This window comes from Apostichopus japonicus, chromosome 11 (genome assembly GCF_037975245.1).
Source record: "Apostichopus japonicus isolate 1M-3 chromosome 11, ASM3797524v1, whole genome shotgun sequence".
Classification (NCBI taxonomy): Eukaryota; Metazoa; Echinodermata; class Holothuroidea; order Aspidochirotida; family Stichopodidae; genus Apostichopus; species Apostichopus japonicus.
In genome coordinates, this window is record NC_092571.1 from 3,046,345 (window position 1) to 3,066,206 (window position 19,862).

At 35.4% G+C, this 19,862-nt stretch overlaps 1 protein-coding gene across 2 annotated transcripts in view; it reads right to left on the reverse strand.

The window, feature by feature from the left end:
- Positions 1–19,862, reverse strand: part of LOC139975648 (high affinity cGMP-specific 3',5'-cyclic phosphodiesterase 9A-like) — a 134,952-nt gene that overhangs the window by 69,921 nt on the left and 45,169 nt on the right. The window lies entirely within an intron of this gene.

Sequence of the window (19,862 nt, forward strand, 5' to 3'; positions counted from 1 at the left end):
AGTGAGCAAGCTAGAAACCAAAGTAAATTCAACAAAATAGACCTATATCATTACAGAGCTGTGAAACATGTATTTAAATGGTCAGGAAAGAAAATTATGTGTAATCCAATTTGAACATCACATTTGGATGAATCAATAATATTAAAAACTTTTACTTTTATTTCCTGAATTAAAGAGAAAAGAAAACTCAACTAACATCCTTAACCATATTTGACAGACTGATAAATTTTACAAACAGCTCGCTGAAACAAAACGTTTGGCAAATGTTATGTCATTGCGGGGTATAGCTTTTGAACATGTTCCTTTAATGCATACATGTACAAGACTGAAGACTTGGACAAGTCTAAAAGTGTTTTATTAGCACTGCTAAATTGTAACCAGTTTTATTGAACAGTTATCTTTTTGATCAACAATTTGGTTATATTCTTTGATATATATGCCCAGCTGGATCAAGTTTATAAATGCAAATGGCATTGAATGTTGCTAACATTGAAGTTTGTAGCATTTCCTAATTACTGGCATTGTTTTCAGTAATCGATTAATTCCTCGTAGCCAATTCACTATATTCAAATACGAAAGGAAATCAAATTGGAATAAAAATAATAAAAGAGAGTTCACTTCAATGTGACACCATGACATCACAATGACAAATGGCAAAATGGAAAATACCTCATTTCAAAAAGATCTCCCAAACTGAACAAGATTTTGCTTACCTGTGAGAGGGAGGGAGGAAGGAGGCGGGGAGGAGGGAGGGGGAAGAATGGAGGGAACCAGTATAAAGACCAACTAGAGCACATCTTTAGCTAGATTGTAAGTAGGTGTATGCCTTCTTTATTCAAAACTTTTTTTTTTTCTGTTCCCATTGCCCGACCATCCATTGGACATATGCTGATCTGTCTGCAGTGCCATAAAACAAACTAGGCAAGGAGAGATGTCACACAGCACTATAAACTGTATACTGTTGTAGTACATTCAAACTGAGTAAACCAAGACGGAGCTCATAGTCATCCATTACTGCACAATGCATTCCGGATACATATAACTTTTAATGGTACTATATATTCAGCCTTCTACCAATCACCCCATAAAACCCCATAAAACCGGCTAGAAAGAGTATTCAACCCTCTATGGATCATAGCATCACACACCATACATGTATGCATAATAACAGAACACCTAGCATATATACCCCCCCCCCCCCACATTTAATGAGAACTATAAACCTCTAAACTGAGACATCTGGAACATATCTCAGTAAATATTACAACAAATCACAGAAAGCCGTATCTCTTGCGGGCAAAGAAACACAATCGATGGCGGATCGTTCCATCGATGAAAGGAGGCGATAAACCGAGACTCCCGATCCGACAGTTTATTTGGCAGTTATTCAAATCTGTATCTCAGGGGCTGAATTCAAAGCCAACAAAAAGTCTGACAGACTGGGAAGAAATCTAGTTGCATGGACATACACGTGTTGGCAGGTTTGTTACGAGGGAGACACAAATGTGTTTTAATAATGTCTCGGTTTGGTCGATATCTGAGCAACATATATACATATTACATGGAATATACATATTCATATACATGAAATATACATATACATGGAAGGAGAATATATACTTTTCCTTACCAATAGGATTGAACAAATCAACACATTTAAGCTTGGAAGAGAGCAGAGAATTAGACAACTACATGGCGATTCAAAACAGTGACCCATAGCGCCCCCAGCGAAAGTAATGGCTATATGAAGGGATCGCCACCAACTCAATGGCTGGATAGCACAGATGGGAGATTGCTGGGCTTGTAACCCAGAGGTCACTGTTTCATATCCCACTCATACCTCTTTGTTCTTTTCATTTCCATTGTTTATTTCAGTTCCCAGTCCAAGATTTCCGCTTTTACTTTACTTTTAACAAATATAAATATAAACAGACATGCACCGAAATATAAGAATAATATGAGAAATATTATTTGACCATGCTTGTGTGTATAAAGAAATTCAAGATTCAAATGGAACTGTAATAATTAAACATGTTTTTCATCACTGATTTACTGTACAATGCAAAGTACTACTTAGATCAATATTTATTTTTTTCTTGTAGAAAGTTGTTGAAATGGCTTTTCAAATCTAGTTACATGAAAAGTGCTTAAATTACTTATTCATTTATTTACCAAAAATATGTTTAAATATTTAAGATATGAAATATTTTTTGTGGCCATTCTGTTTGTCAGAACGAAATTCAATATTTTGCTTTTACCTAACTTTACATGTTTGTTCAAGGGTCAATCTTTAAGGCTTCATTAAAACCATGTTGTACAAGTCGGTATAAAATCACCAAATTTACCATTTTCTTGCTTACGTTTAGAGACTCAGTGTAAACTTGTGATCAGTTGAAAGAGCAATTCTCAAGTCTCTAAACTGGATCTTTACTTCAAGGTTTTTCTACCTCAGTTCTTTAAACTCCATTCTCTCCAGGGAATTCCACCCATTCATATTTTATTCAACATCCTTGTTTATTGCTATTTTGTCCTTTCACCCAAAGAACTTAGAATGTCAACAGATCAATAAATCTTCAAAAGCTAAAAAACAAAAAGGAAATATTATCCTGTCCAATTGGCAATGACCTACGGCAACTGAATTAAGTAAACAAAATTCCAGGGTTTTTGTTTTGGTTTGTGAGTGTGTGTTTGTAATAAGCAATTAGTTCAGATATATACAAATAATCAATGCTTCTAAAACAATGTCTAGAATGAAAAGCGAAAAATATAAAAAATAAGTCCAAAATGAAAGTATCACAGAATGTGTTCAATTCTCTCAGGCAAAATGCCAAACCATTTGTAACATTTAGTATGTCAGGTCAATGTATACCGTTGATCTGCGGACATCAACAACATTATTGCAATATGTACTGACTTGGTACAGTTATACTTTAAAAGTAATTAAAAAAAATCAGGGTGTGGTTCCATTTGCCACACAATTAAGTTCAGACTAAACAAAAATCTCATTATAGAAAAGGAGGGTGTATTTCTATATTTGAGTGACAGGAACAGTTGTAACATTTCACCAGTCTGTAGGATTGGTACTAGGTCAGAATGCATATGTAGAGGAGACACGTGAGTAAGTAAGGGAGGAATAATGAAATATTCCTTTTATCATCCGTGTCACACTGTATCATCACTAGAATATCCATTTTAAGTGTTACATTGTGGATGGTCTCAATCGATGGAACGTTACATTGTGTAATTTATAACATAATATTTTAATTACAATTACAATAAATTATTACACAATATACATGGTGTAATAAATATGTGGATTATTCCTTTAATTGGCCCTTTAAGTTTCTCACTGTATGTCACTGGAGTCGACTTTAAGAGTCACACTGTGATTGGAACGTTCCTTTAAATATCCCTTGACGTGTCACATTTTTCTGTCATTTAAGCTAAGTATCTCCTTTAAAGTTCCTTTGAGTTAATTGAGATGTATCCCGCAAATAGCCCAGGGGATTCAGGTATAATATTGACATTGACTGTATACCGTTGTAAATGTCATCTTGCTTTTAACTATACTACCCTAACACATCAAAGATTTTGCTTTTAAAAGATACTCGACCATTTCCAGCTTGCGACAAAACCGTAACACAAAATAATAACGGGCAGCTTTTCAAACAACGAAATAAATCTGTGTATCTGGTTATTTCAAACAAAGTCGTACCGGTTAAAAGTTATCGCCTTTCTTCTTCCACGGGAGTTAAAAGAAGGTTCCAGTTGGGCGCTTTTTTTTTCCTCTCAGGGTTGGTTGCTGCAAGTTGGGATTCATTCTACTTGGTTTTAATTGGATGATAAAATACAAACAGGCCTGCTGCACTCGTCACAGTCTCCAGGTATTAATAACACCATCAAGGGCGTATCACCCTTGACCTTTATACACTATGGGAATGTAACTAGAGTAATGTGACTTTGAAATTATGTCAAGCATGACCCTCCTCTCTGAGCAGGAGCAGGAGGAGGAGGAGGAAGACAAGAAATGATGAAGATGAGAAGTTATAGGGAGATGATTTGAGAGATCACTGGAGAATACAAACCCAGAGGATTCAATCGAGCGTAGAGGTAGTCTAATCCTCCATGTAGTACATGATACAACTATGACTGAGTCGATTTTCACAGCCGATGAGGAAATATATACTCTTACGGAATAATTAACCGAGATGGAGACCTGATTCAGATCGCACGGCTCTGGTTGCCAAAATAATCTGATCATGACAAAATCTGTTCTAAAAATGGTCAACTATCTAGAGTGGAAACAAGAAACTTTTAGTATGTGTTGTATAGTAATACAGACATTATGTCAGCCTTTACTTATATGGTATTGTACATGGCCTATCTCCGTTGTAAATTAGTAAAACTGGGTATTGGAAAAAACTGTATCCACCAGTACAACATATTTTTTTTATCTATAAAAACGGCCTTAACAATGGGTCAAATTAATACCCTGAGTAATAGCCATATCTTTTCAAGTTGAATCTGCTCATGAATCAGTCTGCTGTTGATTTTGTCTACCAGTGTCTCCTACAGTCCAAGCTCAACTCCGTTTGGGACGACTGTAGTCACCCATTTCATGTTCGTTGATAGATTAATAGATACCTAGGGGCATTGGTAGACTAAAGACTTCCTCAACTTAAGACTAACCGGCACTGCAATTCATTTATCCCTCGTGCAATAAAACTTTACAACAGCAATTTGAGTCGTTAGGTTTTTGCCTAGTCCTTGGATGGGTAGGCTCTCTGTCTTTAACTATTTAACTTGATCTTACATTCTTTAGTTATTAATTGTAATATGAATATAGTTTTATATATTTTTTTATATTTCTTATAATGTGCGAGTATCGAAATTTCCAATTTTATGGAGCAATAAAGTTTTACTCACTTACTTACTTACTTAAACCCTGGAAAAAATCCATGCACCCTCAGCCTTGTTACCAGCTACAGTTAGGATTTAGCAATAATGCAAGGGAGCAATATTTACAAACTATACTGCAGGGTTTGTTGAGACCCCCGAGTATGAATTAGCAGTCTTGTATTCTCTTTGCTTGGGAAGAAAACCCTGTGTGGAAATTCCTTAATATATGCCCTGAAATTACTTAATAATACACGCAAAGATTATGAAAGCAACCTCCAACATAGTTGGTTGTGTCAAATTTATGCGAAACAACATTGTCTTTCTAATAGGCATTAGAAAATCATGAAAATAGCTGCAATTCCCATCAAAAATCCATCAAAGATTGACCATTGGACACAAGTCTTTTTCTTAATTCTAGTTTTATTTATGAATAAACATTTACCTAACCATGCACATTGATGATGTAAAGGGAGTGAGTACTGCCTAATTCTGTTATGTCATTCCTTAGTTTTTACAACCTTCGTTTCAAGGACACTGAACACAGGTTTGTGGCCTACGGCAATGTTTTGGAAATATTTTATTGTCAGTCTTTGAAAAGAGGATCGTCACATTATTCAAATGATACATATGTGGGCTTGTAATTAGAGGATAACTTAGCTTGCAAGCTACTGTACAGATGAGCATAACATTCCACTTCATAGTTTGCACATATTTAATGAGTTGTCTAGTTTTATCAAAACTTCAAATGCGTAGATTTTCGAAACCAAAAAAAAGAGCTCTTCTAAAAATGTCGACAAATTTTTAATGTGATTATCACACACAACAAATGTACTGAATATGGGACAAATTGACTACTAAGTGTTCGTAGTATGTTAAACTAACAAACGTTCATACAAACCAAAATTTACATTACAGGATGGATGATTCTGTAGCGACACGAACAAAACGTCACTTTCAAGCAACGGAAAGTTAACTTTCTCCAGATGGCAACACACGGTTTGGGGCGAGTCTTCAATGCCTTTAAGGCACACACTTAATTTGATACATTTTAGAAAATTTCAAAATGCAAGAAGGCACAAAATTCAGTGTCATATGTTGTAGGCTATTAACAATCACTGCTATCAGTCACAGTTGTATTGCTAAACCACTTTTAACTTTTGGAAAATTTTCCACATTAAACAACTGAGGGTCACCAATAAAATTGGCTGGACTTTATAGTCTAACTCACCGTATAAGGTCAGTTGCCAAGATGCAACATAAATCTCAGTATAGGGCAGCATAAAGACTTTTATGACCTCAAATAACATGTTTTACAATGGTGACTCCTGGAATGAGGAACCTCTTTTTCTCTCTTTTTTTTAAAATTATTTCTGGTTAGTCCTACTTTTATCTGACACAATGGCAATTTAGTCATCATGGCGCTCCCTGCTTGAAATTTCCCAGTATTAATAAAAACAAAGAGACAATTGTTGTCTGTACGTCTAAAATCCTTTTTGCAATCATTCGCAATCATCATCATCACAGCATTAAAAACTTTAAAAACTAAGCTGTCACTGCTAATTTGTAATTTAAAACTGATTTTCAGTCTGCCCTACAGCTCGTACTTTCTTGAAAAGTCAGGATAATTTCTCTCTTAAACTTCTCCCCCCCTCCGTCCCCCCTCACCCCCCCAGCTGTGAACTCATTATAAATACATCGATTCTCAATCATACCTAGTAGATGAAATCAGAAAATGCCAGAAGTGCTCAGATGTTAATTCACAAAAAAAAACAATCGTTTTTCCAAGGGCAGATTTAGACTTTTAATGAATCAAAGTTTAAGGACTTATCCCTCAAGACAAGGAAAATTCATCTCACTAACATCAAAGATGGCACCACGCTATTTGTTAATATGTTTTTCTTTACTATCTTTAGCAAACTGTTCTATCTATATGAATGACAATAATTACACTGTTTACTGTTGTTCTTATCATTCTCTTTCATTGGCAGCCATAGATATAAGAATTGCTCCTGGCATTTCATTACAATAATACAAATTGCTGATTCCCAAAAGCATGAAAAAAAGGAAAGTCAATTGAGTTCTATGGAATCATACTTATTAGCAGGGAGCGACGTTGCCATAACGAATAGTTACTGAAATATATGACGAGAAAACTATGGTGAGTTGAATACCTACATTACACCGCATACTGCAAGCCTACAACTACATAAACAATTGTAGAACCACTGTACTGTACTTCTGCTTTCTAGAAATACGTCCCTGTAGAAATATATATCGGCTAAATTAGGTCGATCATCAAATTAATTATTCAAAATTTAAAACAAAACTAAAAAAAGCTGGTGATGGTCTTCTGAATGAATGAAGTAACATTTGCTTATTTGTGGGAACCATAAAGAAAGAGTCTATAGGATTTAGTAAAATATAAACATACAATGATACCTGTACATATGGAGAGTTTCCATGCCAACATTATCGATCAAAGCATGTTATAATTTCAATATAAACCCGGTATTTAACACTAAGGTGTGATGTTCAGCCACACATGAGGAAAATTAAACAGTAATTTTATTGAAAGGAAGACTATTTAGGCACAAAATTAATTTTGATATTCCCCTTTGAAACAATAAAACATTGCTATCAGTACAGGTTGTATTTCTATAAGAATTTAACTTTGAGAAGGGTTAGGGTTATACCCTGTTAAACAGCTGAGGTTCATCAATAAAAGTGACTGAACTATATAGTCTAATATGTATGCACTGGCCCTTGAGTCAGGTCACCGATGCATCACAACACCTCAATGATCGAGAACATACTGTAGGAGTTTTATGGTCTCAAGTGAGATGTTTTACAAACTTTGCAGAAAAAAGTTTGTCAAGTACAAACGCATGGTGTTGAATGTAATCAGTATGAAGTTAAGAAAGTTATGTTATTAGAATTATAAGAGTTTATAGAGTGATACCACGAGTGATTCAACTCATATAGGCTGAGTGTTTCAAGTAGAATGTCTGTGTGTCTGTCTGTCTGTGTGTCTGTCTGTGTGTCTGTGTGTCTGTGTGAATTGACTTCCCATGCACAGACCTAGATATTTGCAACACTACTTGAATTAATATATGAAGGGAAATGCAATCATTTGGAAAACTCTCTTTCCTTGACACTAACCTACAAAATCCTTTTTAGAGAAGTGGTACATATGAATCCGTGTAGCCAGCGACTTAAAAACGATGAAATAAATTTTTTAAGGGTTTGGTTTTTCCGTTCCCCTCGATAAACTGAAAGTCAAGAACATAAATCAGGTGCTGACTGATTCTGCAGACAGACACACCGATCCTACGTAGCGATACGACTCCTCGAATTTATGCGAGGTGGATTTAATCCAATTTACAGAAACTTTTACAAGAGGTCCTGATAAATTAAATGAGTTACCAAGCCTGGATAATTCATTCTAACTGGCGACAGACAAAGACACTGGCTTGACAGGTAAACCATGGAGAGGTTTAACATGTATGCATGTTGGTGTTGCAAAGTGGATTGCCAATAAAAACAAAAAATTTCATCCTTATAGAGCGAAGGAGAAAGAGATGTTTTAAAACAGGTTCCGACAAAATGCCCGTAGGTATGATACAACTTGTCAACTCTCCACAACACATGCCCATAGAGATTACAATAAGCAACTTTCTTCCCTCCGGGGCATTGGCAAATTAACTTCTTCCAACAATGTTTTGAAGTGCTTGTCATTTGTTTATCAACTGGACTTCTCTGCTGGGTGCAAACACTGCCCTCTGTGTTGGTCGATGCAAACACTGCCCTCTGTGTTGGTGGATGCAAACACTGCCCTCTGTATTTAGATGAAGTTGCCAGAGCCATCTGAGAGTTCTCATCTGTGCTGGTCATTTACAATGTATCAAACATAATCCTCCACGTTGCTATACGTACACACTATGCAAGACGAGTTCAAATCTAGAGCGAAGGTGTCCCAACATGTGTCTAAAATTGATTTGTCTAAACGTTAACTGACATAACAGAAATGTTTCAAACTCTGACAGGTTACCATGGTTATGTACTAATTATACATGCGTATGTATATATGCTAGCCAGGCTACAACTTCAAACACTTGTCTGTTTCTTGACTAAATTAATCTGCTGGAAAATTAAAACCTGTCCAATTAAGGGATAATTCTAGTTGATTTCTTAGAGAAAAGAGCACTAAATAAGGACCTTTCCTTACTCAATATCATCATTTTACTATGTTGAGAGATATCACTTTTGAAAGTTAACAGATATCATTGTCATACTATCGTGTTATATCACGAAATAACACAGCTGACCTAGTCTCTTGAAAAGCAGGGATAAAATCACCATTATAACCACTAATATAGACTCAGGTGGTATGTTTTATTTCTCAACAGGTAGGCTGGTAGGAAGTGTAGTCTTAATATTTCTTACATTGTCATCTTTTTGTTGGAAACGTCAGATGGGCTTCACAGTCGATGAATTGGTTGACACTTATTCCAGGCATATTTAGTCGATCTACTAGATGGTGCTGAAAATTGGTAAGTTTGAAGAATGCTAAGGAATTGATTGCTTGCTATACAAAAGGTATGATTCTTCATCAGTTTTGATGTCTGTCAGGTATATTCTCAGGTGGTTACATGTGCAGGTGGAGTGAGTAATAAAATGTTTTGATTTGATTTGATCTAACAGATCTGATCTGATCTGATCTGTTTCTGATCTGATCTGATTTCTTGTCATTTTAGTAACTTAGATTACTCTCCCATGTCAGAATTTCATTTCAAGTAAAATGGTTCATGGAAAGAAATGTCAACATTTTCGCCTTTCACTTTATTGCGTAAATGAAAGTTGATTTTTCGAGCTAATGACCGACATTATCCTGGGATTGTTTGTTATCAGAGATTATTGAAAAGCATTGAGCAATTTTATCGACATCAATTAAAGAAAAAAAAACTGTTTTCGTAATTGATCAAATAGCAAGCCATTTACCGGAAGGTTGCCCAGACTGTGCTGAAGTACTTTTAAAATTATAATAAAAAAAAGTTATACAGGAAAACATCAATTGAGCCATCACTTAAAAGTTTTGGCATTCTCTTGATTCAATGCCCCGAGGGATGAAGGATTCATTAATATAATAATCATAAATAAATAAAAGATTGGCTGCCAGACCATTTGAGTAAAACACAACTTAACAGATTGACAGATTCATAAGTGCTATATTACTTCTCTAATGGTAGAAGAAAACTGAATTATAAAAATTGTTTTCACTTTCCTCCCATATTGTAAAGTCGTTGCAATTTTAAATACGAAACGGTTCACTTAGTGGATTACCTCGGCTTTTGAAGAATTCCGCTTCCCACCGTTTAAGTATTTAGAGAAGAAAAAAATAATAATGATAATGGATTTGTGGCATAGAAATTAAAAAAAATAAATAAAAAACCCATTCAGGTAGATAATTTGCATCGTAATTTTTAATATTGTTATCTATGAAAAGAAATTTAAGAAAAGACTTTTAACACACTTAAAGCCATTTTTTTGTTCACCACACAAACAAAGATTAATACAAAGAAGGACAATTTTCAAGCAACTCCCTCTAAAAAGTTTACATCACCACCAAACCAAAAGTTAAAGCTAAAAAAAGGAAAATTGCTACATTAGGATTTTGTTTACTCAAAAGGTACTGTACTTTCATTTGTAAACTTTCCAAAATGTCTTACATCATTAAACATATTCCTTTCATGACTGAATGACTTTAAATGTTTCAGAAACAGATGGTTTATCCATCTTTGCATATTTCAACGGTTGCATTAATTTTTCCCTTCCCATGCAGTTCTGATAAAAACCTATGTGTTTTCTCTATGTGTTTTGGGGGGTTTGTTTTGCATTTCCCTATTTTAATTTTTTGTTTCGCTTTGTAAGGGACAAGACTCAAATAGCTGCCTTAGATTTCTGGTCCTGTTTCCTCATAGTCATATAACAACATGCATTTAAAACAATTGGGAATCATTGTACTTTAATGGCAGAAATAAATGAAAAATGAACCAGTCAATGACAGTCTATGTCAGTAACCAAGCAGAATACAGACTTACTGGATATTACTATCCAACACAAATAAAATTAGAGCACTGGAGATGGTTTTGTGCTAAATTGGCTGAAATTAGGCATTATAAGGTTTGTCAATTAATGAAACAAAAGACACTATATTCCCTACTCAGATGAAAGAAAATTGAAGATGAATTTGAGTGGATGAAATTCCACCCAGAGAACCTATCGTTAGATTGGAACTGTACAGATTTGAAAGAAAGCGGGTAATGACCTCCAGAGGGGTCCCTGAGGGGAGGGGGGCAGGGGGAAGGTACAGTGCAAGAATCTTACCCATTGCTTAATGAGGTAGGAAAAATTGGCATGCATGCATAGGAGACAGGTACAGTAAGAGGAATAAGGTACTAAATACTTTAAATTTAGGAGAATTATATTCCGCATCTAATTGATATCTGAGTTATAATAAGAGGCCGTATAACATTATATATGTGAATTTCAAAATGGCTTTATCACAATCGGTCATAATATGATACAATTTAGGGGGGTTCAAAAGATCCCTTGAGAGTATGAAATGATTTTTTTATTAAAAAGTAGCTAGTTACTAACACACATAACTTTAATGCCAAATATACAACACATTTATTTTACTTTAAAGTGAGTGTGAGTTACAAGTCCAAAACTCAATTTGCTCAGATTGTAACATAAAACACTATTTGTTTATTCATTGCATTGTTTTGTATTATATAGTATTTGTATTGTACTGTACTGTACTGTATTTATATTGTACTGTATTGTGTTGTATTTGTACTGTACTGCACTCTACTGTACTGTATTGTACTGTACTGTATAATATTGTATGTACTGTATTGTATTGTATCGTATTGTACTGTACTCTACTGTAGTATATTGTATTGTATTGTACTGTAGTATTGTAAGTATGTATTGTATTGTATCGTATTGTACTGTACTCTACTGTAGTATATTGTATTGTATTGTACTGTACTGTATAATATTGTAAGTATGTATTGTATTGTATCGTATTGTACTGAACTCTACTGTAGTATATTGTATTGTATTGTACTGTACTGTATAATATTGTAAGTATGTATTGTATTGTATCGTATTGTACTGTACTCTACTGTAGTATATTGTATTGTATTGTACTGTAGTATTGTAAGTATGTATTGTATTGTATTGTATTGTACTGTACTGTACTCTACTGTAGTATATTGTATTGTATTGTACTGTACTGTATTATATTGTATGTATTGTATGTATTTTATTGTATTGTATCGTATTGTATTGTACTGTACTCTACTGTAGTATATTGTATTGTATCATATTGTACTGTACTGTATTATATTGTATTGTATCGTAATGTAGTGTACTGTATTATATTATATTGCATTGCATTTTAAGTACTGTATGTACTGTACTGTATTATTCTGTGTTGCATTGCACTGCACTGCACTGTACTGTAATGTGCTTTATTTTCTTTCTTTTTCCCCTGTTTTTTTTTGTTGCACAATTCTTACTTTTATCTCTCATTTAGAAGAAAACTATAATGGCTGAAACCAAGTGATTGATGGGCAAGGTAGCTTTACGGCTCCCGTGCCTAAAACATTAACCAAAGCATGAGCTGGCATAATTTATAGTCACGCATGCAGTTTTCATGGCTATAATATAAACTGATACGCCATCTGCATTTGTAGAACGAGGTGATACAACCCCAATCCAGTTTGTCTGTCTGTCTGTCTGTCTGTCTGCACAGTGAAAACATCTCTCAAGAGAAGACTACAGAAACGGCCGGACCGTGGCTTAATTTCGACTACAGCCATTTAGCTGCATTTAATCCTTCACGATGTACGAGTTCCTTCATCAGAAGTTATCGATATTTTAAAGCCTTCGGGTACTTCAAAAATTCATGTACTTTGATCTGCCATGACAGAGATGTGACATCAACAAGTCTTATTTTGTTTTATTTTGTTTGTTTATAAAAGAGGATGAGAGACAGGTCTATGAGTCATACTCATCCCTAGAGGACCGATTGCAACAATAGACATCGTCAAGGTATTCAACATAACGAAGATGTTAACATAAAAAATGTGTTCAAAATAAAATAAAACTGTTAGCAAACTGCTTATCCACTAGAGAGCCTGTGTAGGAGAATGTGTAAAACAATGTGTTAACAGAAACCGCAAGGGTAAAAGGGAACAGGTAGTTACCGATATATAAACACATGTAGGGACTACTGTAAATTTGTGTTCAGTCAAAAATGATTTGCAATTGAATCCATCTGTTTGTTACCATGAAAATTTGCAAGTAACTTAACACAAAAGTTGCCCAAAAATCTTTGACAAAATGTAAAAAAATACTTTCCGGAGCAATCACAGAGATGCTGAGAATTCATTGTTGTTGAGTGTTTGATCTTTGAAACTGTGGCCATTTAAGCATGTATTACTGTATAGATAGTTTGTTACTATTGACAGCACTTTTATTTAGAGAGAAACCAACCAGAGAATTCATCCACAAACACCCACGCAACCTGACAGACACCACGTCGCAACCACAAAGACCACGCAACCACAAAGACCAGAAACACTGCAACCCACATACACCACGCCATTTGCAACCACCAACACTAATTGCAAACACAATCATGATGCACCCAAACACCATGCAACCACAAACATGGTGCAACCACAAACACCAATTGCGACAACAAACACCACTTGCAACCATGCACAAACATCATTGAGGTTATCACTGTTAGGGTTAGTACTGCACTTTCATTGACTTTTCACTCTGACCTTGGCTTTATTGTGTTAACACTGAAGCTACCCTGTATATGAGGGATGCATACAAGACTAGGAAGATGTTACAGTAATTTACAGAGCTAAGATAAACCACATGTGACAAAACATTTGCAAATAATTTGAGAAACTGGCAGTCTCCTACCAGAATATTCAAACAGTGACACCTTAGAAACAAATTCTCCTTTCTTCATTGCTGTGTTGCAGGATTTGTTGTTCACAAACATATTTCTGTTACACAAAGATATCAGCAACATTGTGTATTTATTTATTTGTTTGCCACAAAAGTACAAAGTGGAGGGAAGTCTTCCATCAAGCTTAAAAGCTTAACAATGTGGAAGACTCCCTGAAGAAAGAAAAGAAAAGAAAAGAAAAAACAAAATATATATATGTACATAGATATAAGTACAAATTAAATGTTCAACATATATATATAGTAATTACATACAGGTATAATTTAGTTTTAGTCAGTAACTAGCTATTATTTCCATACAAAACCACTTCTTAAAGGATGTGACTGACTTTTTACTCTTTAAATCGTTCATTAGAAGATTCCATGTTCTTGTTGCACGGTTTTGTAGGCTTAAAGTTCCAATGGTGGTGTTGTAGAGATTATAGTGGGCATGATTAGCATGCCTCGTGTTATGATTATGTACATCTCTGTTACTGGTTAAAAAATTGTCAAAGGCAGCTGGTAGTAATCCATTCCAGGTCTTGTAGGCAAATAATGCAAGCTTAACTTTAATGAGATCGTGCAATTTTAGTAAGTTGAGTTTCTTAAATAGGGGACTGGTGTGCTCACGTGGGGCTGAGTGTGTTATGTGGCGAATGGCTGCCTTTTGGAGTATTATAAGATTGTTAAGGTTGGTGTTGTATGTACCAGACCAAATAATGGAACAATAAGTGAGATGCGGGACAACCAGGGTCTGGTATAGTGTTCTGAGTATGTTTTCCTATAGATAATATTTCAACTTAGATAATATGCCAACATTCCGTGCAATTATACTGCAAATAGTTGAAATATGGTTGCGCCAGCTAAGTTTACAATCAATATTTACACCTAAAAACTTAGTAGTATAAACTTGCTTAATTATTTTCCCATCCATACATATGTCTTTATTCCAAATAAGTGTATTACGAGTATTAAAGACAATGTAATTACTTTTTTGTACATTTAGTGATAATTTGTTGGCTGAAAACCAATTACAGAATTTATTTAATTCATTTGACACGTTGGAAGATAATGTGATTATGTCGTCGCTCTCGAAGAAAATACTGGTGTCATCAGCAAAGAGAAAGATTTTGGCTAGTTTGGAGACATGACAAATATCGTTAATATATAGAATAAATAACAAAGGACCTAAGACTGAACCCTGTGGAACGCCGCAACGAATTTTAGCAAGATCGGATCTAGAGTTTTTATACAAGGTATACTGATATCTGTTCGAAATATAGCTTTCAAGCCAGTTGAGAGTAGTTCCTCTCATGCCGTATGAAAATAATTTATTGATAAGGATGGTATGATCGATCGTGTCAAACGCCTTCGAAAGGTCGAGGAATACACCAATGCAATTTTTGCCATTATTAAGACTAGTATGTAAACTGTTAAGTGCATCTGCCAAAGCCAGTTCAGTAGAATGTTCGGGTCGAAAACCGTACTGTTCTTTACAGAGAATATTATATCGGTTAAGAAAATTAAATATGCGATTGAACATAAGTCGTTCTATGATTTTAGAAAAACAGGTAAGCAATGAAATCGGTCGATAATTCTCATATAAATTTGAATCTCCCTTTTTATAGATTGGTATAACCTTTGCCGTTTTAAGTTTATCTGGGAATACGCCAGTGTTAAATGATAAATTACATATATGGGTCAAAGGCTTAGCAATAAAAGGAATAACATTTTTTATAATACCAGGTTTGAAATCATCATATCCTGCTGCTTTATTGGGTTTCAAGTTGGAACTTGCAATTTTAATTAGTTCTTCTTCAGTGACTGGGAATGTGAATATTGAATGACTATTGTTATCATAGATGGTTTTATGTGATTTACCTTTGTTATTTATTTTACTAGCAAGTGATGGTCCAAGATTTACATAGAAATTGTTGAAGTTATTCGCAATGATATTTTCATCACTGGTTTCTTGGTCACCATCTTTGAAAACAGCAGGATATGATGATTCTTTATGGTTATTGGCAACATTTCATTAATAGAATGCCATGTATGGTTTGTGTTATTTCTGCTCTCATTAAATTTATTGTCAAAATAGAGCTTTTTCGAAAGTCTGATTACTTGATTAAGCTTATTACGATACGTTGTATACATAGACTTGTACATAACTGTAGGAGACTTTAACTGACGTCTGTAAAGTTTGTGCTTCCTTTTAATGGAAGTCAAAATACCATTCGTAATCCATTGGTGTTTCTTTCTACGACGCTGTTTATGATTGATTTGGCGAATAGGAAAACAATTATTATAAGTTTTACTGAGATAAATCGTTAAATCAATATTATAATCTCCCATTATGTAGGTTTTACAGTTTTTATTCGAAATGATATTGAAAATATTTTCCAGATTAACATTAAACTCATCTAAAGAACCATTAGGTGGTCTATAGACTATGCCGATAAGAAATTTATCTTTTGAATTTATGTTAGTAGCCTCTATAAAGAGAGATTCTATAGAATTATTAAAAATTGATAGGTCGGGTCTACAAATAAAACTTATATCTTTATGTACAAATAGACAGACTCCACCGCCCCGTTCATTGTTACGATGTTTTTCAACAAGTTTGTAATTATCCAATTTTATGAGGGGAGAAAAATTATCATTGAACCAGGTTTCTGTGAATCCAATTACCGTAAAGTCATTATTTAATACAGAAATGAAAGTGTTGATATCGTCAAACTTATTGTTTGGGCTACGACTGTTGTGGTGGTACAGTGATATACCGTAATGAGGGGGCAGATTGTTATAAGAGTCTATGTTATGGTACTTACACGAGACATTATTTTCCCTGAGGCCGTTAATATCGTGGAGTATAGGTGACGCCATTAGTGATAACATTAAAATTGGTAAGTAAGAGAATATAAATCTTATTTTGGTTCTGTTCGTTCCCTTTCCCCTGTGTGATATCGCCTGGTGGTTGTGCGTTGGGCCTGGGGATGTTCTTCCTCTGTTGCTGGTTTGTGCTATTCTTTTTTACGACTATCCAGTCTGCTCCGTCATTCGATGATAGGGTTCGCTTTATCTTTGCGCCGACTTGTTGATTTAATTCGCTCTCCGTTATCGGTTGAACTTTAGTCTGCCGACTTCTCTCTTTCAGGTCACTAACACATTCCTCATCTTTATCTTTTGTTAATACCCCAGTATTCGCAGGTCTCGATTCACTTTCCTGTGCTTCATAAGTCGTTGGTTTCTCTGTGTCCTCGTAAGTCGTTGGCTTGTCAATTGGGTTCTCGATTTCTGTGTCCTCGTCCATTGTTTCCGTGTCGTCCTTTTCATCGCAGTGGTAACTCGTGTGGCCCAGCTTGTTGCATTTGTAACAGAGGATTTCAGGGCAGCGGTTCCTTGAATGCCCTTGTTGACCACACTCTCTACACGTGTATTGTGGGCACTCTCGCATTATGTGATCATCTGATAAGCAGAGATTACACACCCGTGATTGTCCATTGTGCTTTAATCTTAAGTGAGTTCCCTCTATAGTGATTGCGTACGGTAGAGACTTTACACTGTTTGGTAATTCGAGTCTAACGTATCTGATACCATTATCTATGTTGGGGTAGTCTTCGTAATATTTACGTACCCATGGGGATCTTAGTCTACATCCGTATTCTTCCAGTTTTCCAGAGATTTCATCATCGGTAATGTACATTGGGACTCCAAAAACACTTACGGTTATTATGGTCTTGGTCACTCCCATGATGTCACATACCTCATTCCCTATTTTTAATCCAGTTTCTTGAAAAAGGTCTGCATCTTCTTTGTTTTTTACCGTTAAGATCCACTGTCCTTGAGTCTTGACACACCCGAGAATATTTTTCTTTCCAATGTCGTTGGCCAAAGACTTCAATATGTCCGTAGATTTAAAATTGGCATCAACAAGCTTCACACTGTTGGTTTTCAACACGAAACTATTTGGCGGCATTTTCGCGGATCCGGTACTCATTTTCTGAGATAAAGCCTGGCGCCAAGTTTGAAAAAAACTTGTACAAATTATATCAATGCTATGCCAAATTCGTAATAAAATCCTCCTGTTTCACAAGATAATGATTTCCTGTTATCACAGGATAATGCTATCACAGGATAATGATTTCCTCCTGTTTCACAACATAATTTAAGTTTTCCACAGTTACCACGACGATGCAGCAATATTTTAAGATCTCTTGTTCCAGGTAAGACTCTTGACTGTCACAGTATTAACTGTCCCCGACTATGCTAGGAAGTCAAGAAATGGTCGTTCATGCTCACAACTGAATTGCCACGTACCCCAATATCATTCTCCCCCCCATCCCTCCCGTCATTGAAACGTGCATCACTTGTTTTAAAAATTGGACTCGATGGCACAAACTCTGAGAGTACTTAACTTGTGAAACTTTCAGTAAGCATGCAAACAATTTTTGTTGGCCACTAGTACTAATGTCTACTAATGTCTAATGTCCACTAGTACTAATGTCTACAGTTATATCACAGTGGCCATTTCTATATAAGGAGCTATGTACTATTTTAGTGTCCACCCAAACATGCCCTATATCATTAAGTGTGGCAACAGAGGCATAAAGCTCTTAGGCTATTACAAATATACCTATCACGTTCCTTGTCGTAAGTACCTTAAAAGCCTATTAAACTGATACTTTTTTCGGATTGAAATCCCTTGCCTCCACCCTTCTACTATATCACCTAATCCCATTGAGTGCAGTTAATGGAAATTTAAAGAGAAAAACATTACAAGGCTTCACTGCCAAGTGGAAAATTATCCACCACAGGCGGGGAGAAGTTTGGCTGCAAAGTAGAAATAACATCAGACTCCACTACTATGGGATGCAAGATGTGTTCAAGTGTAGTGAGAACTTTTCTTTTCACTTTGAAGTATTTTGTAGATCTCTCTATACAGGATATAGAGAGAGGGAGGGAGATCTATAGGCTGTTTAATATAGTAATTAACCCGGAACCCGGAAAACCCACACAAAAGCGTAAGAAGTAACGAAGGTACATGAAACAAGCAAAACATCTTATTTTGAAAGTAAGAAAAGCTGAAACATGTACATACGAAAATATATGCCTATCCGCGTAAGCAAGGCGGTATAGGCAACGAACGAAGTAGTCTCGCAGAGCTACTACCTGTTACCCTAAAAACATTACGTAAGAAAAAACGAACGCATGGGCGAGAGTGTACACTAAAAACAGCCCCCAAAAACAAAAACACCCTTCCCTACAAGAAAAGGATACTTATCAGGCTGGAAAAGATCCTTGGAAGTGCAGAAGTCCTGATAGGAAACTTCTAGCGTATAAATCCAAGGTAATCCGGGCGAATTTCGCGAAAATTTTTCTAACTCCGAAAAACACAGTGAAACACTTTGTGGGTAGAAAAATGAAGGGAGGCCATTAGGGCCAGTGAGGGTGTACAGTGTTAAAAGATTACCAGGGCATTCTAGACACGGTAGAATGCGGTGCATAGGTTGTGGGGAGACAGGTAAGTGGGGAACGAAGTAAATCTTTTCTTTTCACTTTGAAGTATTTTGTAGATCTCTCTATACAGGCTATGTATATAGAGAGAGGGAGGGAGATCTATAGGCTGTTTAATATAGTAATTAAGTTATTTGTGAAAATGTAACATAAGCTGACAACTTGTGTTGATTCCTGCTATTTGATCGCATTTGCAATTATTAGTTTTTAGTTATCCCGTCTATAATCCATTAGTAACATCTCGTACATTTCCTTGTCAGTCTTTCCTTCTATTAAATAAACGAATGAAAAAATAATAATTGTGAGAATTCTTTCAATGTCTTCCACATGGTAGCCTATTGTAAGTCAATGCTATATATAGAGAGAGGGAGATCTAAAGGCTGTTTAAGTAATGGAGGGGTATATTCAGTGAT